This window comes from Gopherus evgoodei, unplaced genomic scaffold (genome assembly GCF_007399415.2).
Source record: "Gopherus evgoodei ecotype Sinaloan lineage unplaced genomic scaffold, rGopEvg1_v1.p scaffold_69_arrow_ctg1, whole genome shotgun sequence".
Taxonomy (NCBI): domain Eukaryota; kingdom Metazoa; phylum Chordata; order Testudines; family Testudinidae; genus Gopherus; species Gopherus evgoodei.
Window position 1 is genome coordinate 538,929 of NW_022060090.1, and position 24,788 is coordinate 563,716.

General features: G+C 50.5%; 1 protein-coding gene and 1 non-coding gene across 2 annotated transcripts in view; one reads left to right on the top strand and one right to left on the bottom strand.

The window, feature by feature from the left end:
- LOC115643738 (zinc finger protein 660-like) overlaps positions 1–24,788 on the top strand; it is a 579,185-nt gene that overhangs the window by 516,356 nt on the left and 38,041 nt on the right. The window lies entirely within an intron of this gene.
- Positions 2,570–2,651, bottom strand: TRNAS-GCU. Its single transcript has one exon. It is a non-coding gene; the product is annotated as a tRNA-Ser (tRNA).

Below are 24,788 nucleotides of genomic sequence, written 5' to 3' on the forward strand. Positions count from 1 at the left end.
CTGTTTGGAAAGGTGGGTTTTTTGCAAGGGGGATTGATCCAGATGGAGTCAGAAGAAATTGGGCAGCAGAGTCTCAGGGAAATTGAGGGGAACCCCCTGGGTGTCCTAGTGTTGGCCAGGGTTTGTACAGCACCTTGCAAAATATGGGGTCTGATTTCAGTCATGGGCTCTGCAGCACCTGGGAGCCCTGATGTCTGTTTCCTGATCACAGGCGCTGGGAATAGAGAGAGGGAAACCTCAGCACCTGAAGGTTAATGCAGCCCTGTGTGCAACCCCTGCTAGGGTGATCCGACAGCAAATGTGAAAAATTGGGACGGGGGTAATAGGCACCTACATAAGAAAAAGACCCAAAAATTGGGACATCCAATCACACTAGTCCCTGCTGCTCTCATAAGGGGTCGGCTTAGAGAAGGTTTGGCTACACTTGCAGCTGTACAGCGCTAGGAGTTAAAGCTGTCTTCCTACAGCTGTGTAGGGAAAGCGCTAGAGTGTGGACACACTGACACCTACCAGCGCTGCAGTGTGGCCATATTTGCAGCATTTGCAGTGGTGTTGGGAGCAGTGCATTGTGGGCAGCTATCCCAGCGTTCAAGTGGCTGCAACGTGCTTTTCAAAAGAGGAGGGTGGGGCGGAGTGTGACAGGGAGCGTGGGGGAGACAAAGCGAGTGGATTTTTGGAGCTGACACTGTGTCAGCTCCGTCCCTTGCAAGCTCGGACCCCCTCCCCCACCCCTGTCATTCACTAAATGCAAATAGCCTCTTTGTTTTTTTCCTCACAGACCAGATAAGCAGCTGCTCTAAAACAGATCCCCCTCCCCATGCCCACCGGGCTGCTTCTCTCCTCAAGCAAACACCAGCTGTGGGCGTTCCAAAGGGATCCCCCTGCCTCTGCTCATTCACTGCAAACAGTAACTGTGTTTGGTTTATAGATAACAAACAGAGGCATCACACCAAAACAAAGAGTGTTATCTCTATTTAAAATCATTATGGGAAGGTTCTGGAGGTCAGTTACAGCATAGTAAGGTTAATCACTGTTTACACTGGCACCCCAGCGCTGCAGCACCAGCGCTGTTCTCTTTATTCCTCTCGTGGAGGTGGAGCACATGCAGCGCTGTAGCCACGGAGATACAGAGCTGTATGTGCCTTGCCAGTGTGGACAGAGAGTAAGTTACAGCGCTGTAAAGCCACCACCAGCACCGTAACTCTCCAGTGTAGCCAAGGCCTGAGTAGCAGTAATAATAGCAGCAAAGAGTCCTGTGGCACCTTATAGACTAACAGACGTATTGGAGCATGAGCTGTTGTGGGTGAATACCCACTTCGTTAGATGCAACAATAGTTCCATATGGGCTAGTGGTCAGGATTCCTGGTTTTTCCACTCAGGTGGCCCGGGTTCAACTTCTGGTATGGGAAGAGTGCAGAGCTTTTGCCCAGAGCGGAGGCAGGAAATGAAAGGAACAGGGAAGGGATCCTGCCAGCAAGGGAGTCAGACAGTGTGGGGAGGGGATCCCAGAAGTGGGGGTGGAGCAGTGGTCTGGGGGGAGATGAAGGAAGGATCCCAGCAGTGTGGAAAGTTGACAGCCTGGAGAACAGAGACCTGGCATGGGGACCTGGAAGAGTGAAGGTGTCCCTCTAAACCCATCAACTGCAGACTAGGCAGGCTTGGAAGAATTACATATTTGTTGGTAAATGTCAATTTCTGTGTAAACACACAACCCAATGGCAAAATATTTCCATCAATAATCATCAAAATTGACAGATGGGCAAAGTAAGAAACATGCTGTTTGAGAACTTACCCTGTTGTAGGAGCAGCAGTGATCTGTATGCTCTGTATAACCTGTATGCTCAAAAGGTCGGTCACACTCCTCCCCTCCTCTGCTTGTCTCCTCTCCCTCTCTGAATGCCTGTGATGTGGCATTCCTTCTCCCCTCCCCCTCCCTCCTGGAATGCTTGTGGGATGAATAAGATGGTTGAACAGCTGGAAGATCAGAAGAGCTCCTAGATAGACAAGGTGTCTGGGACTCTAATTAGGCAGCACTCACACATCCAGTGCAGGGACACTACCCAAGGTGGAGTATGACCAGCCAGATGCAGCCGAGTCATCTCTAGTCACAGGCCATGAGGTGCAGGTCCTTAAAAGGGAAAGGGGCCCTGTGCTCAGGAATCACTCACAAGCTTGTATCTCCAATGAATGCCCTTCGCCCAATCCACCTGGCCAGTGGTTCGCTGCGCTGCGTTTCATTGTGCCTCAGGAAGACCTACCTTCATCGCACCGTCCATCACTGTGCTGAAAGACACTTACCTGGCAGAATCCTGACATCTCCAGTGCTGTGCCAGTCCTGGGAGCGTGAGTATGGGAGTGTGTGTGAGACACTCTCTCCCCTCCCTTCTTTTGAGCTCAGCTATCAACATAATAAATGTGCTGCTTTCTGCCAAACTCTGGGGGTGTCATTAGTCCTCCCTAAGCTTACCAGTTGACCCATTTTGAGTAACACAAGCAATATTGTTTGATCTGTTATTGTACCAAAGGGAGAGATGGTTGTTTATAAAGGAGGATGAAGACTAAATGCATCCAATAAGGATGGGATTTGAACCCATGCGTGCAGAGCACAATGGATTAGCAGTCCATCACCTTAACCACTCGGTCACCTCATCTGAGCTGTCAAGAAATGGACAGAAGCAGAAATCTAAGGCTGGCAGAGACAGGGATTGTCAAAAACAGATAGTAGGAGTTAATAGAACAGAAATACTTTATATCTCTTTTGACTGTAAAGGGTTAACAAGTTCAGTAAGCCTGGCTGTCACCTGACCAGAGGACCAATTAGGGGACAGGATACTTTCAAATCTTGAGGGAGGGAAGTTTCTGCGTGTGCTGTTAGTTTTTGGTTGTTGTTCAATCTGGGGGCTCAGAGGGACCAGACGTGCAACCAGGTTTCTCTCCAGTCTCTCCGATATAGGCTCTTATAAGTTCGGAATAGTGAGTATTAGGTAGATAAAGCGAGTTAGGCTTAGTTTGTTTTCTTTATTTGCAAATGTGTATTTGGCTGGGAGGAGTTCAAATGTGTATTTGGCTGAAAGGAGTTCAAATTGCTATTTTGCAGAAAAGATTTTAATTTGTACTTGTATACTTAGGCTGGGAGGGTATACCCATTTGTCCTCGTGCCTACATTAGTACTAAACTTAAATAATTCCTCTCCCTCCCTAACGTTAACTCCCCTGATATATTTATATAGAGCAAGCATATCCCCCCACAGCCTTCTTTTGGCCAGGCTAAACAAGCCAAGCTCTTTGAGTTTCCTTTCATAAGGCAGGTTTTCCATTCCTCGGATCATCCTAGTAGCCCATCTCTGGACCTATTCCAGTCTGAGTACTCTGAAGGCAGAGGCACTAGGGTTTAACAAGGATCTCTGGTAAACAAAGGGACTCCAGTTGTGAGTCACCATACACCAGCAAAACACATTTGCAAATGAATGTTCTTTTTTCTCTTTAACTCTGTCGGGAATAGCTAGGTAGAAGGAGTTAAAAGAGATTCTCTTGCTAAGGAACCCTAAGGAGGCAACAGAGAAGCAGCATTTCAGGCAGTAAACAGCAGAGAGCGCCCCAACACAAGAAAGCAGAAACCATGACTACCAAAGACACCCTGAAACAGGAACGAGCAAAACTGGAGGCAGAAGAACAAATCAAAGACGCAGACTACAAGTGAGACATGGAAAAGAAACTACAAGAACTAGAAATAAAACAAAAAGAGATGGAGCTGACAGAGAAAGGAAAAGAGAGGGGAAAAAGAGAGAAAGCATGAACTGGAATTAGCACAGGCTAGGCAGCATACTCCAGTCAACCCTAACAACTCTTCTCCAGTTATTGTTCCATATGAGTTCTGGCCTCTTGGTCAACTGAGCTCCCAGTTTCCCTTCAACTGTGCCGTCTCCCAGCCTAACCCATTTCTACAGCAATTCTTCATCCCCCTCGTCAAGGCAGGGGGTTGGCGCTGCAGCCCCTAAGGTAGCTGCGTTAATGTCTCTCATACTGGGGCTATTTAGATTTCAGGGAATGATTTCTCATAATTACTGACTCTGGGAGGTGGGAGAGAGGAGAGGCTCAGAGGGGGTTTGCTCTTAGGTCCGCGTTCAACTCTGGTAGCCTCCATGTTACCTCATCCTCCACCATCCCCCATGTGTCTGTGTCACCTTCTGATCATAATGCCACTGGCCTCAGCACAGCTCCCAGAAGGAGCTACATCATGAGGGGGTTACAGTACTGAGAATGAAATACATCACAGGGAGAGTATAATTATCCTGAAATGAAACATTCCAGTCTAGGAAGTGAAAGATTTCAAGTACTTCATTACTTAAAATTACGGTTGAAAGGATTGGATTTTTATGAATAAATTGCAGCAAATGCTGATTTCACGGTACAGAGACACAGATGAGAAAATATTTGTATAGGTAATATACAGCAATGCTTCTGGAGAAAGTCAGGTTTGATTGAAGGATATTTACACTGTATATTTTGGGTGTGACATTGACAATTTTTCTTTGAACAGTTATATGATTTGGCTTTTGGAATCTCAGCAGTTACTGTTATTAAACAATTGTTGTCTGATGACTCCCATAACTTCCCACAGCTCTGAATATTGAAATTGTAAACATTTAAAAAAGGACTTAAAAATAAATATCGCTATCTATTGAAATTAAAAGAAAGAAATAGACGAAATGAACTTCAAATCATTTCTCCAGTTTGTCCAGATCATTTTGAATTTTAATCCAATCCTCCAAAGCACTTACAACCCCTCCCAGCTTGGTATTGTCCGCAAACTTGATACGTGTAACAGAGAGACTGTTACTGGGAGAGTTTCACCATGTGTCAGAGGGTTACACCCTGGTGGGCTGGGGCTAGGCCTGTACTGGAATAAGGTCACTCTGTGCTTCACACTATGGCAGAACCTAGAATGTGCATTAGCAGGGGAAAACCTGGGGGGAATCAGCTTGTGGAATGGATGAAAGCCTAGTCTGAATTCTCACACCTTACCCTTTTCACGCCAGCAGGCGGGGGGTTTGTCCCCACACAGGGTCTGGCAGCGTCTCCCCCTCTGGTCTTAACCCCGGCTTCCACCCCCCACCCCTGATTTTTCCTCTCCTGCCGCTACCTACAGCAGTTTGATCCCCCCTGGCCAGTAAATGTCTGCCTCCTGCTCAGACCCTGGCAGCCCCCTGCTGCGATTTGCCCCACGTTGTGCTTTTAAACGCCCCCAAAGGGCAGGCAGTAAATTGTAAGTAGAAGTGAGGGCAGAGAGAGGGCAGCGGTGACAGCAAACATTACTGGGCATACTCGATTCATGTGCGCATGCTCAGTGTGGCCAAAGAAGGAAATCAGGAGCAGGAACTATTACACGGGCACAAAGGGGCGGGGGCCGGGGGCAGCAAGGGGTGGCTCCTCCCCGGGCCTGGCCCTGCCCCCAGGCCCATTGCAGGGGGGGTTGGGACATGCGGGGAGGGGGCAGGAGAGGGGCTGCGGCTCCCCAGAGAAAAAGCAGGGGCAGGGGCTGGTGCTGTTGAACCATCAAACTAAGGAGCGCCCGGCTGAGAATGCAGTGAGCACGTGTCAGTTCAGCGCTGGAGATGGGACCCAGCACATGTCAATCACCTGCCTCTAAAGCGTCTAAATCCCCTGGGCACAGCTCGCCAGGGCACAGCTTGGGAGCTGCACTGGGAATAGATCCTGCAGGAAATCCCTTCCCCCCCTCTGCTAGCTTGTATTTGTTACAGCCCTCCTTCCAATATATTTTGTACCCTGGAATGATTGTGTCCCGTTGATTGTTCTCGCACCACCAGTTTTCTGTGATGCCTATTATGTTAATATCCTCCTTTAACACAAGGCACTTTAATTCACCCATTTTGTTATTTAGACTTCTAGCATTTGTGTACAAGCACTTAAAAAACTTGTCAATGTTTATTCGTCTGCCCTTTTCTGATGTGTCTGATTCTTTTGTATGTGAATGCTTCCCGTCCGATCTGGCCCCTACTTTATCCTCTTCCAGCCTCTCTTCCTGACTAAACTAGAAAAATCTCTATCACTAGATTCTTCTCTAAGACAAGTCTCTGTCTGATCCACGAGCTCCTCAGCAGCCATTGGCTTTCCCCATCTCTTAGTTTAAGAACTGCTCTACAACCTTTTTAATGTTAAGTGCCAGCAGTCTGGTTCCACTTTGGTTTAGGTGGACCCCATCCTTCCTGTATAGGCTCCCCCCATCCCAAAAGTTTCCCCAGTTCCTAATAAATCTAAACGCCTCCTCTCCACACCATCATCTCATCCACACATGGAGACTCTAAAGCTCTGCCTGCATACCTGGCCCTGTGCGTGGAACTGGAAGCATTTCTGAGAATGCCACCATAGAGATCCTGGATTCCAGTCTCTTTCCTAGCAGACTAAATTTGGCCTCCAGGACGTCTCACCTACCGTTCCTTATGTCATTGGTGCCTACATGTACCACGACCACCGGCTCCTCCCAGCACTACACATAAATCTATCGAGATGCCTCGAGATATCAACAACCTTTGCACCAGGCAGGCAAGTCACCATACAGTTCTCCCAGTCATCACAAACCCAGCTATCCTTGTTTCTAATGATCAAATCTCCCATTACTAACAGCTGCCTTTTCTTAATGCCTGCAGTTCCCTCCGCTGACAAGGTAACCTCAGTGCAAGAGGTTACCCCAACACCATCTGGAGGGAGGGTCCCAATTATGGGAAGATTTCCCTCTGCTCCCACAGACTGCTCTCCTGCCCTGGGCCTTTCATCCTCCTCAACAGCACAGTGGCTGTCTGACAGGAGGTGAGAGACATCTACAGTGTCCCAGAAAGCCTCATCGACATACTTCTCTGCCTCCCTTAGCGTCTCCAGTTCCACAACCCTGGCCTCCAAAGCCTCCACGTGGTCTCTGAGGGCCAGGAGCTCCTTGCACCGAATGCACACATATGCCACCCGACCACAGGGCAGGTAATCATACATGCTACATTGAGTGCAATAAACAGGCTAGCCCCCACTCTGCTGCTGGGCTTCTGCCTGCATTCTCTCCTACAGCTACCTAGGTTAACAACAGGGGTTTTGTTTCAATCAAGAAGTTTGTATTATAGCTTAAATGTTTTAAAGACTGGCCCCCTTCCCACTCCCCTTCCAAACTCCCTCACGAAACTCCCTGTTAGCAGCCTCGTTTGCAAAGCTTCCTGGTGGCTTGCTCACTGCTTTACAAAGCACTCCACTATCACATACCTCCCCACCTCCTGCTGTGAGCCACCCAGGGTAGGGGGCAGGGAGCACCCCCAGGACCCCAGCCCTGACTCTTGCACCCCCTCCCACATACCCAGCCCTCACACCGCATGCTCTGACTCCTGCACCTCCCCACACATCCTCACCACCACCCTGAGCACCAAATATGGTAGCTCCTGCACACACGCCCTCACATTGCCATCTGCATCCCTTGCACCAAATGGGAGCTGCCCCAGCTAAGCACTCCACACCCCAACCTCCTACCCCAACCCTGAGCCCCCTCCTGCATCCTAAAACCTGGTCAGACTCTGCACCCAATCTCCAGCCTGCTTCTGCACTTTAAATCCCTCCCAGACCCCGCACCCCCAGCCCTGACTCCTGCACCCTGAACACCCTGCCCTCCCTGACTCCTGCATCCCCTCACACCCCCAGCCCTTACTCCTTCACCCCTCTCAAACACACCCCAGTTCCCTGCCCTCCATGATTCCTGCAACCACCCATAACCCCTTACCCCCACCCCCTCAAACACTCCCACCCCTGACTCCTGCACCCCTCCCACACAGCCTCCTGCCCACCCTGAATCCTGCCTCCCACATCCCCACCTGCATTGCTTGCATGAAATAGGAGCTGTCCCAGGTAAGTGTTCCACACCTCAACCCCCTGCCCCAGCCCTGAGCCCCCTCCCACACCTTAACTCCTGGCCAGACCCTGCACTCCAACGTTTTTAATATATATATTTTTTAATAAAGGTCTCTTATCCAAAGCGCTTTACAATAGTTAGCTAACAGTAGAAACAATATTTGGAAAGTGGTGCAATGAGATGCTCAGCGATTTTCAAATACTCTGTGGAAAACTCAGACTACAAAAATAATCAACATACCTCACTTTATTTTCATTTACTTCCTATTACTTATAGGAGGAGGAGGAAGGAAAAAAAATGAAAAATGGGGGTGGGAGGGAAATAAGAGAGAATGTATTTTTTCTTGCCTGGGTCCCAAGGAGGGACCCCTAAAATGGAGCTGAGCACAGGGCCCCACTAATGCTAAATCTGCCAGTGAGCTTCCTTCTCTGCATACCCCCAGCCAGCATTCAAGGATGCACGGAGTGTCTGTGTGATAAGTAACCCTGGACCAGCAGCTCTGACTCCAGCAGCCTGCTTGTTACACCCCAAGCATAATTGTGGTCTGGGTGAAGAAAGCTCAGGGTTTGAGAAGTCAGGGATAGGAAGCTTCTGCTGATTATGCCGCACCTAACCCTCAGTTTTACTTGAGCAAACAGGAGATATTTGACGCTGTGCGATACGGCTCCTGTGCTCTGTTCCCAAAGTGTTCTGCAGCAGGGGAGGGTCTCTGGTAGTGTGTGTGTGTGTCACTGGCATATTGGGGTGATGCTGAAACAGGACAGAGTAGAGGTGGCATTGTGTGGCTGGAGTGAACCATCTCTCTTCTTTTCCCCTTCCAAGAACTGAGGGGACAGTAACCCTTACTCAGCGAGGTCACATTCTCATAGTTCTCCTGCATGACATCCCAGTAGAGGGCTCTCTGAGTGGGGTTCAGCAGAGCCCCCTCTTCCCTGGTGAAATACACAGCCACCTCCTCGAAGGTCACCAGCCCCTGAAAGAGCAAGAGTCCAACACTCAGTATCAGCTGCTCCACTCACAGCCCCACTATACATGGGGGACAGGAGCCAAACAGAAACTCTGGATGGATTGCAGAGTCCCACCCCCACCCTGCTCAGAGCATCCAGGAAACACCAGGGGGAGGGAACGAAGAGAGAGCCCCTCCTCTCTCCCAGCAGAGCCATCACACACCTACTAGCCACTGACTGATTCAGGAGATGGAGCCCCTAGCAGGGTCCAGGGACAGCTCCCTGGTAGGACGCCCAACACCCTCCCCATTCTGAAGAGCTGGATGTGAAGGGAGGGGAATCTCCCTTAAGCCTCACTGGTGGGTGCCCCCTTCATATCTCACAGCAGCCGCTGGTTAGTCAGGTCGGGCTCCAGCACTATGAGTCTAGCCAGTTTTCCCAGCCCCATGGAGCTGGGTTATTTTCTGCTCCACAAACTAGAGCATTTCCACCACCGAACCTCATGGGTCTGTTCCTAGAATCTAGGCCACTTATTAACTAACTCCCAGCAGGTTTAGCACACCCCTGTCCTCCTCCCTTTCTCCATCCTGTGCATTTCCTGCAAACCGGACTGTGCAAACCTTCCCATCTCCGGTGTATTTGCTGTCCCGCTCCCTCCTGGAGGAACCCACCAGCAACCCCCTGATAATACCTACCTGAACTGGCTCCTCTGCAGCCATTTCTCTCCCCTGTCCAACGAGAGGATGGGATGAACTGGAGCGAAACATGGACATTATTCCGCAGCGTGGCAGGGTGAGAAGGGCAGCTGTGAAGGTTTCAGAACAGGCTTTAGTTCATTTCACAGCATGATTCCCCCAGGCCCTTTCCCTGCAGACAGACACCCTAGAGTCTGCCATGCTGAGAAAGGCTTGATCTCTTTGTGCAGTGTAGACCTGGCCTCTCCTACCAGGCTAAGCCCACAGAGACATGTTTAACCTCCCTTCTCCCTCCCCCCATCCTATAACAAAGTCTCTGAACACAAGGCTAGAAAAGAACAGAACCAAAGGAGTCACTGTGGGGGATTCCCTCGGACAGGGACAGCACAGCAGCCACACCCCAGCAGGGGGAATATGGAGTCAGGAACTGGATTTTCCTCTGTCCAATTCTCATCTTTTCTACAGGAAAGTGACTCTATCCAGGGTGCAGCAATACATCTTTCAGGGCAGATTAGAGATCTGGAAATCTCTCTCCAAACTCTTCTCTCTCATTGCCCCTGAAAGGCAATGTCTCTTTCAGTCTCTCTTTCTCCTTTTCCCATCCCCTCTCCCTGCCCCTCTGGTAGGAAAGTCCCATTCCTGGGTAGTTTGCTCCCCCATGGCTGGATTTAATGGCTAATGGGACGAGAAATGGCGGGGGGGGGTCTGTTTGTGTGGCCAGACCCCAACATTTTCCCTTCGTTCCTTTCAGTTACTTGGAATGTCTGGCTCAGAATTTAGTATTAACAGGGCCCAGGGCTGCCCTAGGGGGCTAGGACCAGCTGGAGAAAGTCACCCCCTGGGCCGGGCAGAGAAGCGGCTTTAATTAAAGTCACTTCTATGGGAGGCAAGTTTGTAGAAATTTTGGTGGTGCCCAGAACCCGCCCCCCCAACTCCACCCCCTCAAACTCCGCCTCCACCTGCCTAAGGCTCTGGGCGGGATTTCAGGGGGGAGGTCTGGGGTGCAGGTCTGGGCGGGGGATTAGTGTGCAGGAGGAGTGAAGGCTTTGGGAAGGAGTTTGGGTGCACGCTCCGGGCTGGGGCAGGTGTGCAGGAGGGAGTGAGTGCTGCAGGCTTTGGGACGGAGATTGGATGCAGGCTATGGGCTGGTGGTGGGGGTGTAGGAAGGGGTGAGGGGTTCAGGCTCTGGGCTGGTGGTGGGGATGTAGGAAGGGGTGAGGGGTGCAGGCTCTGGGAGGGAGTTTGGGTGCTGGGTGCAGGCTCTGGGCTGGGGCAGGGGATGGATGTGCAGGAGGGGGTGAGTGGTGCAGGCTTTCGGACGGAGATTGGGTGCAGGCTTGGCTAAGGGTGTAGGAAGGGGGAGGTGGTGCACGCTGGGGCAGAGGATCAGGCTGCAGGGGAATGAGGTTGGGGCTGAGGGGTTCATGATGTGGGGGGGCTCAGGGCTGGGGCAGAGGATGAGGGTGCAGGGGGATGAGGGCTCTGGCTGGGCATGAGGGGTTCATGATACGCAGGGATGAGGGCTCTGGCTGGGGATGAGGATTAGGGTGCAGAGGGATGAGGGCTCTGGCTGGCACTGAGGATTAGGGTGCAGAAGGATGAGGGCTCTGGCTGGGAATGAGGGGTTTGGGGCATTGGAGAGGCTCAGGGCTAGGGCAGAAGAGCAGGGTAAGGGCAGCCTGCCTTGCCATTAGCGGCTGGCAGGCGCTAGGACACTGGGGCAGCAGACAGCAGTTCTATGCGGGAGCCGTTCTCTGACAGCACAAGCAGGCAGGGACGCGGCGGAGGGGGAACACAGGGGGAGGGGTGGAAGGCAGTGGCCGGGACCCGCTCCAGGCAGGAATGCGGTGGGGTGGTGGGGGGAAACCTGCAGGGGCCGGGGCCAGGACCCGATCCAGGCAGGGCCGGGGGAGAGACCCAGCTCCAAATATTGCTAGAGCAGGTCCCTCAGCCCTTAATATTCCTGGATCCCGGGCACCTCGAGCCCATATAACCTGCCACCTATGGTCACTTCCCAGCACAGAACCCCTCTGGGGGAGCAGCAGCTGCTAAGCCTGGTCTCCCAGGTCACAATGGAGGCTAAGCCTCTGACCCAGGAAGCTGAACCCCAATATCCTGAGTAGAGAAGGATAGAGTATCTGAGCAGCTTCCCTCCTTTAGCCCTCTGGGGAGAGCAGCTAATGAGAGCCCCTCCTCACAGGGAGAATTGCTGATCTCATTTGCCCCACTGTCCATCTGGAGTCACTCCTTGTCTTTCCATACAGTGACTCTAGATTAACAATGGTCTCAATGAAACCAGACTTCAGAAAGAATGAGTCCAGAATGCTGTGGAAGAGACCATCGTGTGGCAGTGCTGACCCCCTTCCCACCTCCCTCACCCCCTAGATAGACAATAAGGACTAGGGGCACAAATTTTCTAAATGGAACCAAAAGTTCCTGCAGCTGTCAAAAGATGAGAAAAGCAAAATCTGTGATTTCATATTCAGTATTTGATAAGTGGACAGAAAGTTATCACAGTGACAGGGCATGTGACTGGGGAATGCCGGGCAGTGCTTGGAGCCAGGACTCTGGCACGAGTTGATCAGAGAGAAGGATCATGGTTAGTAGAAGTTCCCACAGCCAGGGGCCCACCAGATATTCCCTGGGACCTAAACCCCAGAGTCCCTGGCCAGGGACCCCAGACCCCCTCAAAGCCCCACCAGCCAGGGAATCCCCACCAGACCATGACTGTCAGGTTGGGAATCCCAAAGGGTTCCCCCCACCAAAAGCCCCCAGCAGCCAGAGACCCACCTATTGGGAACTCAGTTCCTCACTACCTGCCTAGGACTCCCCCCCACCCACACCACCACCACCAGGATCTACCATGCCATTTGTCTGGGACCCCCTCCTCCACCCAGTGGGACCTCTTGATGCTTTACAGTGGGACCCCTCACTCCGCTTCCCCGGCATTCCCTGACCTAGTGCCAGAGATCCCCTCCCCCAGTTCTGCGCACTGGGCATTGGCTCCTGGGATTGTTGCAGCCGGGGAAGCCCAGACCGAGCCCCTGGAACAGAACCAGGCTCCCTCTAACCCCCTGTCCTGCCCCCCCAGGAGACACCCACCCCTACTGTTCTGTAGCCACCAGGCCCCCAGCAATACCCACCTCCAGGACCCATAGCCTCAGGGATAGGCACATGAGAACTACCCCCCCCAAAACCCCAAACCTCCACAACCCACCAACCTGACTAGGGTACCCCCTGCCCAGCCACCCAAACACCTCCCCCTATCACAAGCTCCCATTCAGTTCCCATCTCCCCACACAGACACCCTCCCCCCCACAACAGTGTTACCTCACAGAGTGTGATAAGTGGATAGAAAGTTATCACCGCCTCCTGCTGGCCAGTCACACAGGCAGAGGGAGCCCTGGGGGATGCCTCTTGAACAGGAGAATGGAAGGCCTGGAGGGCAAGAAAGGTAAGAAATGTCCATGGCCTGTCACTAGCAAATAATGGTCTCCATGGATCCACCTTAGAAGTGGCTACATCTTAGCACAGGGGGAATCAACCCCTCAAACAGACCCTTTGTCATGGGGTTTGGGATACTTCTGGACCCTGCTGCACTCAGAGTGACCTCCTCATCCCGTGCCAGCTGGAGAAAAGAAAAGAGTCCAGCCAACTCTCCCATTACGAGCTGGGAACCACTGATCCCCAAACAGGGGGAGGCCTCTGGCTTTGATGTGTATTAAAGATGTGGCTGGTCTCTTTCATCAGCAAACATTTTAACAGAGATAAAGGGGGGAAGAAATGGTTCTCAAAGGAGAGGGGAAAGATCAACACCGGGAAATTTAACCCACTGCAACCTCCAGGATGGAGAATGATTCAGGGCAACAAGTTTCCTCCAAGAAAGGAGAAGTTGCTGGGATTAAGGAACATGGGGAACAGCCCCAACATGAAAGGATTTTTAACTGACATTTGAAAATAACAGAAATGAAAGAGAAAGGCTGGAAATCTGAGAGATTTTGGCTCTATTTTTGCAAATAATAGAGAGGAAAGTGGAAAATCAAAGGGATTTTATATCAGTTTATATCAAATACGCAGTAACATCTCAGTGTTTCCCATCAATATTTGTTAAATGAATAGAGAGAAAATGGGCACCATTTGCAAACATTTTATATCCACGTTCAAGAAGCTGAGAAAGGGTGTAAATCTGAGATTTTGTTGGTATTTTATAATTAGAGAGACAGGAAAATCTCTGGGCCTATTCAATTAGAAATAGACAACTAGAGAGAAGTGGGGCAACTGTTTAGGGTATTTTATATCAACCCTTGAGATTTGCATAGGAAACGTGTCACAAACTGGAACTGAAGGTGGAAAAATCGGAATCGGGGGAGACTGGGGGGATTCAGGGGAGACGAGAGAGCTGATCATTGGGGGGGAAGGGGGGAATCTCCCCGGATTTTATAGCCCGTGTCAGACACTGAGCGAGAAAAGGGGCAGAACTAGAGAGAATTTGTATCGGGGGCGAGAGGCAAGTGGCACAAACAGGGACAGAGTCCAATTAACTCCCCCCCATCCACCACTTCACCCCCCCGGGAATTTCCTGTCTGTCCACAGACAGCTCAACCCCCCCGTGTCCCACTGACCTTCCCCCCAACTCCAGCTTCTCCCCTCCCTGCACAGGGCCCCCCCGGCCGGGCCCCGGGCTCCCCCCATCCCAGCGGCCCGGGCGGATCCTGCTGCAGCTCCACTGGGGCCGAGGCGGCTCCCAGGTTCCCCGGGGCAGAGCCACTTTCCCACGGTCGCCAGCGGGGCTCGCACGGAGCATGCGCGATTTCACCTGCTGACCCCTCCCTTCCCTGGGCTGGAGAGGGCGGGAGCGGCCCCGGGGCAGGCTGGGAGATGTAGTTCCTGACTCTCCCCGGAGCGGAAGTGACGTCGGCGGAGGAGGCGGAGCCCGGCTGCGAAGGGGCGTTGGGGGTTTTGGTTCTGCCTGGCTCGCGCGGGGCCGTTGGAGCCTCTCCCGGGGCCGGAGAAGGGTTTGTGCCGTGGGGGCTCTGGGCATGCGCAGATCGCGGCGGGAGAGCCCTTCATTAACCCCCCCGCGCCCGGCCAGGCTCTGCCCTGGGGCCCCTGCGTGGGGCCGGGCGGGGCTGGGGGGTGAGACCGGGCTGGGGGGCTGGGAAAGGAGCGGGCGGGAAATGTCTGTGCAGCCCGGACATGGCCGGGGGGGGGGGAAGAGCAGGTGACCCCCGAGGAGCGGGGAGAGAAAGGGGGGGGCTGAGATCCCCTCGGATTTACCGCTGCCCCCCCGTGGGGACCCCCCCTCTCACGCCCTGCCCCCTTTCTCCCTAGAGAGCAGCGAGCAGCACCCAGGGTGACCCCCCCTCCCCAAACCCCTGAGAAGTTCCCTGTTCCCCTCCTCCCATTGTGCCCCATTTTCTCTGCCCTTCGCCAATGGCCAGTTCAGATCTCAGGTTTGGGGTGTTTCCCCCATTTTCACCTGCAGGGATTTGTCCTTGTGTGGGTGGGAAATGGTTCCCCCGAGTGATTTCTGAACTGGGTAGAGGGTTAATGGGCAGAGGCTGGGGGGGCCCTGAAACAGGGACACCTGTGGGCTGGGCTGGGGGGCCCCTCTCTGCTGGCAACAGGGCATGGGAAGGGCCAGGAAGGGGAGGGAGGAGGAAATGCCCCCCATGGGGATGGGCCCAGCCCCAGGTTTAGACCCCACTGCCAGCCCCTCCCCACATCCAGTGACCTTCTGACTCCAGCTCCGCTCCTTTCCCCTGTGAAAAGACATCACCCAGGGCTCCCTCCTGGCCCTGTGAGTGTGAGGCAAGAAGAATCCGTCCCATCCTGTTGTTGATTCAATATCTCTTTATAATCCCCTCCAATTTCCCCTCTTTTCTCTTAAACTGTTGAATGGTGACATAAAATCTCCCCATATGTTGATGCTTGTCTCTTATATTGGCAAATATTTAGTTTGTGCCCCAATTTCTCTTCAGTTCTGAAATACTGATATCAAATTCTCGAAAATCTTCCCACTTTTCTCTCCAGGTGTGTGACTGAGATCAGGGCTCCTATTGTACTGAGCCTGGCCCTGTTCTGCCAGGCACTGAAGAGACCCCAGGTGAGATCAGACTGCACTGTTATCCAGGTAAAACTGAGACCTGCACTGAGATCACGGTCCCCCTTGTGCCAGGCAGCGCACGACTGTGACCCAAACTGCTGCCTCCATTGTTCTGGGCACTTCAGAGACCTCGACTGAGATCTGTGTCACCATTGGGCCTGGCATTGCACTGACCCTAACAAAGATCACACCCCACCACTGTACTGTGCACTGCACAGACCCTGACAGAGATCCTGCCCCCACATTTTGCCAGTTGCTGCAGGGGCCCTAAACAAAATCAAGGATCCTGTAATGCTGGGAGTTGCTGAGTTCCCAACTGATATCAGTCTTCCAGTTGTGCAGGGCTCTGCACAGACACTGACCATGATCAGGGTCCCCATTGTGACAGGTGCAGAAAACACACCAAGGGTATCTCTACCCTGCTGTTAAAACCCCCCCGCTGGCCCATGCCAGCTGACTCAGGCTCAGGCGACGGGGCTGTTTAATTGCAGTGCCGATGTCCTGGCTCGGGCTAGAGCCAGGCTGTAGGACCCTGCGAGGTGGGAGGGTGCCAGACCTTGGGCTGCAGCCCCAGCCGGAACATGGACACCACAATTAAACAGCCCTGCAGCCTGACCCGTGTGAGCCCAAGTCAGCGGGCACAAGCCAGCCGCCGGTGTCTGACTGCAGTGTTGACATGCCCACAGGGGCAGAGAGGCCTTGCCACAAAAAGCTGAAAGGCTAAATAGGCCAGTGGTAGGAGGCAACTCTCCATTTTACAGATGGGGAAACTGAAGCTCAAAGAGCTGAAGTATTTTGCTCAAGTTTGCAAGGAGAATTTGGGGCAAAACTGGGAACTGAACCCAGATTGTTTAAATTCTTACCTCTCCCCTTATCCACAAACCTAGCATGTGTGTACACAGTGTTGGTTTGGCCTGTGTTTGCCTTGCATTGGCTTCCAAGGGAGACTGTGGAATTTCCTTCACTGGAGGTTTTTAAGACCAGGTTAGAGATCCACCAGTCTGGGAATGTCTAGGAATACTTGGTTCTGCATCAGCACAGGAGGCTGGAGTAGACGCCCTCTCAAGATCCCTTCCAGGCCTGCATTGAAATAATTCTCTTTTGTGCTATGTCCTGTTCTACACTGAGCTGTTTTGCATAGTGCCTTTTGGAACTATGATGCACCATGTTGTGTTGCATAGTTTTATTATGCGTTGTTTTGCCTTAGCTTGTTTGGTGCCTGTGTTATGTTGGTTTGAGTTGAGCTATTTTGCATTGTGTACTTTTGTCCTAAGGTGTGTTAGTTTGCATTGTGTTGCTTTCTTCTCCTTAGTATTGTGTCCTTTTATGCTGTGCAATGTAGTTTTTAGTTTTGTTGTTTTTTGAATGGCCTTACATCATGTTGTTGTGGGGTTTTTCTCTGTATGTTGTTTTATACGTATATATCGCATAGCATCCTTGAAATGTAGGGCTAGATAGGCCCTCGAGATGTCATCAAGTCTAGCTCTCTCTGCTGAGGCAGGACCAAGTATATGTTGATTATCTCTGACAGAGGTTTGTCCTACCTGTTCTGAACTAGCTCAGCTCTGGTGACACACACAGAGATTTTAGTGGTGAGCAGCTGTGGAGAGAGAGGAGACCCCAGTGAGTGGGCAGCTGGGTAAAGAGACTGAAGTTGGGAGGAGAAACATTGATGTGTGCAAGGTCTGTGACAGAGCTAGAACTAGATCCCAGTTGTAGTTCCACCGTACTGCTGTTTTGGGCACTGAAGGTCTCTGCCACCCTGGTGTTTTAGGCACTGGTGCAGACCCTTAGTACAGACAGAATTTACACTAGTGCACTCTGGCACTGGTGCACCAAGTCCCTGTTTGAAGGCTTGAAGTGGTGGAGTGGGAGGGGCAATGACCTCACAGAGGCCTGGGGCTGGCTGACCAGTGCAGCTGGTAAGGGAGGGGCAGCAGTGAGTGCTGGAGGTATGAGCCAGGAGCACAGCCCCACAGGGCTGGACACTGACTTCTCCTGACCCGTGACACACACACCCAGCTGTGTGCAGGGACCGCAGCTGAGCGACCCTGCCAGGACAGCCTGTGCATCCATGGACAAACCACCTCTTCCTGTAGTCTAATACAATGGGGTGTGGGGACCTTTCCAAGCTGCGGGTGATGTGGCTCTGGCGTTAATGGGATATGTCCCTGAGCTTCTTGGTGACCTTGGGGAAGTCACAGCCTCTCTCTGTTTTCCTCCTAACCATTGTCTCCTTGGATTGTGATCTCTTTGGGGCAAGGACTGTCCCTCTCTGTCTGTGCAGTGCCCAGCAGTACTCAGTCAGGTTCTCTGCCACGTGCTGCACGATGGGGCCCTGATCTCCATCGGTGTCTGTGCAACACAAAGCACAGTTTATAGACTCACAGATCTTAAGGGCAGAAGGTAGAGGTGTATTTCAGATGAGGTCTCATCGGTGCCTTTTATAACAGTACTAACCCTTTCATTTGTCTGCTGGAAATACCTCACCTGATGTATCCTAGGACTGTATTAACCTATTTCACGGCTGCATCACATTGGCAGCTCATAATTATCCTGTGATCAACCAATACTCCCAGGTCTTTCTCCTCCTCTGTCACTTCCAATTGATAAATCCCCAGCTTATTGCAAAATTATGCACTTGGAGACTAGAATTTGTGCACTGTTCATTTTTATCCCATTTCTATTACTCCAGCTTTCAAGGTCATGCAGATTTTCTTGTATGATTTTCCTGTCCTCTTCCATATTGACAATCCCTCCCAGCTTTGTGTCCCACTCCCACTTCTTGTGCCAAGATCACTAATAAAAGTGTTGAGTAAGATTGGTCCCAAGACTGATCTGAGGAACTCCACTAGTAACTCCCTCCAGCCTGATAACTCACCGTTCTATATGACCCCCTTGTAGACTCCCCTTTAACCAATTCTTTATTGACCTTTCAGTTCTCATATTAATCCCCATCTTCTCCGATTTAACGAATAGTTTCCCATGTGGAACTGTATCAAAAACCTTACTGACATCCAGATCAGGTTTCTCTAGCATGATCTACCTTTTGTAACACCATGTTTTCTTTATTTATAGTGCTGAAGACTGGGAGGAAGTGTTAGCAATTGGCTGAGAATGGCCATGTGGAGGTAGGGGAGGGGATGGCAGACAGTGGGAAGATAGGGGGGGATGCGGTATTAGAGGTGTATTTGGGAATGTGTTTTGTAGGAGTCCATGTCTCTGCTCCCTGTGCCCGTGGTGCATTCCGTACCAAAGCAGCACGTCAGCAGAGCAGACGCACACACCGTAGCTGTGCCTGGAACACGCAGCATTCACTTCCAGACGGGCTGAGTGATTTTTAAGGGGCTGATATGCCTGGCTGGGATGGATTCACGTGGACGAGGGTCTGAGGCTCTCATAGTTTGAGATATTCCTTTGTGCATAGTCAGTTCTTTCCATTTATTGTTTTCCCCCTACCTATGCCCGATGCCACTCCCTTCTTTACTTGCTTTGGTTATTTCAGTTCCAGCTTTTAAATGGGATCTAAGATTTGCAAAGCTGAATGAAAGATAAAACAAACAGAACCATTTGAATGTTCGCCCATAGCTGGTAGAACTGTGCCTAGTGAAGGTCGGTTGTAATGACCGGGTTCCCTATAGCATTTTCTGGTGGGGCAGATAAAACAACGTCAAAGAGTCAAATGTGCGTTTTAGGGCAAAAGGGCTAAATGCATGAGAAATGAACTGACACTTAATTTCCATTTCTTAATGCCTAAAACTTTGACATTCGCTCGCACCAATTTTTTTTTAAAGCTATGCACAGCACACAGTCAAGTTAATGAATGAAAGCACACCCATTATTGACTCCTTTGTGTTGCATGAACATCTGATTAAGCACCTAATGAAAACTGTACCAATGTAAGTGAAAATGCATCAACCCAGCTTAGCTCCAGGGTGTTCAGATGTTTCTAAATTAAATACATGGCAGAATGGTTAATTGAGAAAATGCACTGAAATGCCTCTACCCAGTTCTGTTGACTTCTTCTCCCAACCCTCCTATGAGTTCTGGCCTCTTGGTCAACTGAGCTCCCAGTCCCACTTCAGCTGTGCCCTCTCCCAGCCTAACCCATTTCTACAGCAATTGCTAATCCCCCTCATCAAGGCAGGGGGCTGGCGCTGCAGCCCCTAAGGTACTTGTGTTAATCACTGTCTCTCATACCGGGGCTATTTAGATTTCAGGGAATGATTTCTCAGAATTACACACTCTGAGAGGTGGGAGAGAGGAGAGGCTCAGGGGGTTTGGTCTTAGGGCCACGTTCAACTCTGGTAGCCTCCATGTTACCTCATCCTCCACTCTCCCCCATGTGTCTCTGCTCATGTGTCAGAGTGTCACCTTCTGATCATAATGCCACTCGCCTCAGCAGAGCTCCCAGACAGGAGCTATATCAAGAGGGGCTTTGGGTACTGAGAGTGAAATACATCACAGAGAGGGAGTAATTATCCTGAAATGAAACATTCCAGTCTAGGAAGTGAAAGAATTCAAGTACTTCATTACTTAAAATTATGCTTGAAAGGATTGGATTTTTATGAATAAATTGCAGTAAATGTTGATTTCACTGTACACAGACACAGATGAAAAAATATTTACATAGGTAATATACAGAAATGCTTCTGGAGAAAGTCGAGTTTGATTTAAGGATATTTACACTATATATTTTGGGTGTGACATTGACAATTTCTCTTTGAACAGTTATATGATTTGGTTTTTGGAATCTCAGCAGTTACTGTAATTAAATTATTGCTGTCTGATGACCCCCATAACTTCCCACAGCTCTGAACATTGAAATTGTAAACATTGAAAAAGGGCTTAAAAATAAATATCGCTATCTGTTGAAATTAAAAGAAAGAAATAGACAAAATGAATTTTGGCAAACCCACTTATCAGCAATTACAATATGTTAGGGGATGGAAATTGACAACTAAGGCACCAACCTTAATTCTGCCCTGTAGTGACACCAGGCAATAGCCGTAGGGCTACGAATTAGGCATTTTAATGTATAAAGTTTCAAGTTACAAATCGGTATGATCTAAAGACACATGTGATCTTTTCCTCATTATATCACCGTCACTGGATTGTTTCTCTTATTGGTAATTCCCAGAAGTGAACAGATTAATAACATTTGATCAGTTATGAAGTGGCCATTTCAGATTTCTGGGGAGTGTCTGTTATTTTGCACTGGGGGCCAGGTCCTTGGAGAGACGGAACCTAGGTTTCATTTGAACTTCTCCATGCTCAGCAGCTTCTGGAATTTGGTTCAAAGTATTTACATGTTTCCCTGCCCTGTTCTTAAAAGTGCTGCTTTAGAAAGTGGGGAAGGGCAGGAACTGACTGCAGGATCAGTAGCTGAGTCCCTTAGATATTTGTAGCTCATCGGAAGGAGGACGGGGATTGGTGGGTGTCTGTGGATTTAATAATTAACACACAAATATCATTGTTCTTAGTGAATTTTATCTTCTAATTCCCATAACCCACTAATTATCCCTGGCTGCCCCCGGCAGTCTGGGGAGGGAGAACTAGTAAACTCCTGTGCCCAATGTGGAACCGAAGGCACAAGGATCTTTCAGTGGCTGACTTAAATGGGACAAAATTGGAGGGCCCAGACAGTTTTCATCCGAGAATATTAAAGGAACTGGCGCATGAAATTGCAAACCCGTTAGTGAGAATTTTTAATGAATCAGTAAACTCAGGGGTTGTACCGTACGACTGGAGAATTGCTAACGTAGTTCCTATCTTTAAGAAAGGGAGAAAGAGTGATCCAAGTAACTATAGGCCTGTTAGTTTGACATCTGTAGTATGTAAGGTCTTGGAAAAAAATCTGAAGGAGAAAGTAGTTAAGGACATTGAGGTCAATGGTAATTGGGACAAAGTACAACATGGTTTTACTAAAGGTAGGTCGTGCCAAACCAACCTGATCTCCTTCTTTGAGAAGGTGACAGACTATTTAGACAAAGGAAATGTGGTAGACCTAATTTACCTTGATTTCAGTAAGGCATTTGACACGGTTCCACATGTGGAATTCTTAGTCAAATTGGAAAAGATGGGGATCAATATGAGAATTGAAACGTGGATAAGGAACTGGTTAAAGGGGAGACTACAACGGGTCGTACTGAAGGGTGAACTGTCAGGCTGGAAGGAAGTTACTAGTGGAGTTCCTCAAGGATCAGTTCTGGGACCAATCTTATTTAACCTTTTTATTACCGACCTTGGCACAAAAAGTGGGAATGTGCTAATAAAGTTCACAGATGACACAAAGCTGGGAGATATTGCTAACATGGAGAAGGACCGGGATATACCGGAAGATCTGGATGAGCTTGTAAACTGGAGTAATAGTAATAGGATGAAATTTAATAGTGAAAAGTGCAAGGTCATGCACTTAGGGATTAATAATAAGAACTTTAGATATAGAATGGGGACACATCAGTTGGAAGCAGCTGAGGAGGAGAAGGCCCTTGGGGTATTGGTAGATCACAGGATGACTATGAGCTGTCAATGTGATATGGCCGTTAAAAAAGCTAATGCGGTTTTAGGATCTATCAGGCGAGGTATTTCCAGCAAAGATAAGGAGGTGTTAGTACCATTACATAAGGCGCTGGTGAGACCCCACCTGGAATACTGTGTGCAGTTCTGGTCTCCCATGTTTAAGAAGGATGAATTCAAACTGGAACAGGTTCAGAGACGGGCTACTAGGATGATCTGAGGAATGGAAAACCTGTCATATGAAAGGAGACTCAAAGAGCTTGGCTTGTTTAGTCTAGCCAAAAGAAGGCTGAGGGGGAATATGCTTGCTCTTTATAAATATATCAGAGGGATTAATATTAGGGAGGGAGAGGAATTATTTAAGCTTAGTACCAATGTAGACACAAGAACGAATGGGTATTAACTGGACACTAGACAGTTTAGACTTGAAATTAGACGAAGGTTTCTAACCATTAGAGGAGTGAAGTTCTGGAACAGCCTTCCAAGGGAAGTAGTTGGGGACAAAAGACATATCTGGCCTTAAGATTAAGCTTGAGAAGTTTATGGAAGGGATGGTATGATGGGAGAGCCTAATTTTGGCAATTGATCTTTGATTATCGCCAGTTAAGTATGCCCATTGGTCGGTGATGGAATGTTGGATGGGATGGGATCTGAGTTACTGCAGAGAATTCTTTCCTGAGTGCTGGCTGGTGAGTCTTGCCCACATGCTCAGGGTTTAGCTGATCGCCATATTTGGGGTCAGGAAGGAATTTTCCTCCAGGGCAGATTGGCAGAGGCCCTGGAGGTTTTTCGCCTTCCCCTGCAGTGTGAGGCATGGGTCACTTGCTGGTGGATTCTCTGCAGCTTGAGGTCTTCAAACCACAATTTGAAGACTTCAGTAACTCAGGCAGAGGTTAGGGGTTTGTTATAGAAGTGGATGGGTAGAGTTCTGTGGCCTGCTTTGTGCAGGGGGTCAGACTAGCTGATCATTGAAATTGTAAACATTGAAAAAGGACTTAAAAATAAATATCGCTCCCCCCATAGATTCTGACCCTAGAATCTATGAATCAAAGTCACCCAGAGTGAAATTCACTTCACTGGATAAGGCCCTAGTTGCTGAGCTCTGTAGAGGGGTGGGGAGGTGAATTCCATCCCCCATTCTTGAGCATGGACCCCCCTCCAATTCTCACCCTGATCTCAGACACTACCCCAACCTTCCCCTGCAGTGATGGACCCACTAACGGGAGTGAAAGCCTGTGTGCATTAATGACAGCAGCAGCTCTGGGATTCAACACATAGGGAGAAGAGATGGGAGTGAGCAGATTATGTTTGTGCCAGGTGTGAGTTACTCATGTGGGAATTCTGCACCACTGCGTATGCACAGAATTCACATCCAGCACAGAATTTCTTTTTTTGGCTTGAAGAAGATACATTCTGCCTGAGAAGTGCTGCAGTTCTGCCTTGCACCCACCAGAGGCCCCTGTGGCACTAGAACAGGCAGCAGCCAGCTGGGTTCATCTTGGTGGTAATTTGTTGCCCTGAGCTACACCCCAAATGGGAAGAGAGTTAGTGGCTGGAACTGGGGAGAGTCCTGAGACACGGCTGCCTCTGGGGATGGAGACAGGGTGTTTATTCTCTACTCACAAGAGGGTGTGCAAAGGGCACAAGAGGAGCAAGTATCCCCTATGGAGACTGCCCAGCCCCAAGTTATCCAGTCCTGATCTCCCCTCAGACCTCTGCCCTCCACCCCCACTTCTGGGATCCCCTCCCCATACTGTCAAAATGCCCTGCTTCTAGGATCCTTCCCCCTTGCTCTTCCTCCCTTCTGAGCAAAAGTTCTGCACTATTCCCACACTGGGAATTGAACCCCAGGCCACCTGGGTGAAAACCAGGAATCCAGATCACTAGACCACCTGGGACTGGGATTGTGCTGTTGGTCTACTAAGCCAGCCCCTCATGAGAGCAGCAGCGCCACCCAGCAGGGACTGCACACAGGGCTGCATTAACCCTTCAGGTACCAAGGTTTTCCCTCTGTCCATTCCAAGCACCTGTGATCAGGAAAGAGACATCAGGGCTCCCAGGTGCTGCACAGACCATGACTGAGATAGGGACCCCATATTGCACTAGGTGCTGTACAATCCCTGGCCAACACTGGGACACCCAGGGGGTTCCCATCAATTTCCCTGAGCATCTGCTACCCAACTTCTTCTGACTCCCTCTGGCTCACCCCCCCCCCGCAAAAAACCCACCTTTCCAAACAGTCCTCCTTTCCCTGCCCCCTAATTTTGCTTGCACACCCTGGGACCATCTCCTCTCTTCCTCCCTCCCCTCCCCCCTGAGGTGAGCAGAGATGGAGGCAACTTCAGCCACTGGAGACAACCCCAGCGAGCGCTGCAGCCCGCCCCGGGGAGTGTGTGCAAACCCAGGAAGGGACCAGCTGGGAGTAGGGGGTGCTTGGAAGAAGAAGGCAGGAGAACAAAGCCTAGAGCCCGGGTGCGGGGCAGCTCCGGGGGGCGGGGCTCTGGCACAGCCCAGGGGCGGGGCAGCTCATGGGGGTGGGGCTTTGGCACAAAGTTGGGGCAGGGCAGCTCTTGGGGGCGGTGCTCTGGCTCAGCTCAGGGGCGGGGCAGCTCCTGGGGG